We start from the raw sequence: 1439 nt of genomic DNA on the forward strand, positions 1-1439 counted from the left end.
AGTGAATCGGACGTCATGTATATATTTGAGCTAGACATCCTGCTACTCTACAACTTTAAATACTGTTTGTTTGTGTAAAAACAATGTGTTGTGAAACTTGATGTGCACATGATAAAGAGGTCCAAGGGCTTAGGCTTTGGGGGGCGCATTATAACCTGGGGGATTTGAGAATCCTCCCACAGTGTCAAAAACTTAATTTCCTACACTCTAAGAAACAAATCTGTTAAATAACAGAAAATGTTCTACCAGCTGCATTGAATCTGGCAGCCTTCACTGGACATGCTACTTACGTAAAACTGTGTAGGCTAGGGATCATCAGGAATATGTAGTTTAATTATTAAAAGTAAAGAACAATCCTCCCATTTTCAAGTATAAAAGATCCAAACAGTTTTGCTGTCAATGGTCTATTCATGTCAGCTGGACTGGGAGGCCGTTACACTATTGACTAGTTTCAAATATAATTAAACATCTGATTTTATAAACTACGTGGGTTTTGTGTGCAGAAATCTTAACGTGTAGAGTAACTAGTAACTAAAGCTGTCAAATGAATGTAGTGGAGTACAAAGTAGAATATTTCTCTCTGAAATGTAGCTGAGTAGAAGTAGAGCGTGGCATGAAAAGAAAAGACTCAAGAGTACCTAAAATGTGTACTTAAGTACAGTACTTGAGTAAATGTACTTAGTTACTTTCTACCACTGGACCTCTGTTTTATGTTAATTGCATGAAAAAAGGAAGACAGGTTGATGATCAGCATCCTAACGCCATTTTCAATACTGACCTTGTTACATTGTGCGATTGGATCTCATGGATCGTTGTGTCTCAATGTATGTATGTATGCCGTATACCAGAGTAGATACATCAAAATGAAATTACATATGTAATTTGTATTTATTTTTGGGCCTACTGATGAGTGAACAAGGATAATAATTCATGCAGAAGAGGTTTCATTTTTGAAGTATGAGTTGGGGGCTGGTGTTGGATCAGGCTAGTTTTGGAGGGCAGCCGCTGGTTGCAACTTTTCTATGTGGCTACTGTGGAGATATCCTGCTTGTGGATCAGGACATAAATCTCAAAGGGCTCAGTTTCCCTATGATTGGCTTAGTGATTCCTGAGAAAGAGCTTAGTTGATGTATGAAGGTGTGTGCTCCCACTGTGCTTTATTTGTTGATGGAGGCGTCTGACTGGAAACATCCAGTCAAAAACCTGGAGCTTGTTGTAGTCCATCACTGTTGTGGTGTGGGGTTTTTGTTGGGGTTGTTTTCCTGTTTTTGCCTCCCTGTGAAAGTCTCAGTGTTTTCCCCGGTCCCGTGTGCCTGATCTGTCCCCTGTTCCCGGTAGGTGTCTGTATGTTCTGTTTCCTGTCTTGTCTAGTCCTGTCTGACTTTACTTTTGCCTGTCTGATTGTCCAGCCCCTCCCTAATGTGATTCACCCGATGTCT

The sequence above is a fragment of the Etheostoma spectabile genome, chromosome 10 (assembly GCF_008692095.1).
Source record: "Etheostoma spectabile isolate EspeVRDwgs_2016 chromosome 10, UIUC_Espe_1.0, whole genome shotgun sequence".
Classification (NCBI taxonomy): domain Eukaryota; kingdom Metazoa; phylum Chordata; class Actinopteri; order Perciformes; family Percidae; genus Etheostoma; species Etheostoma spectabile.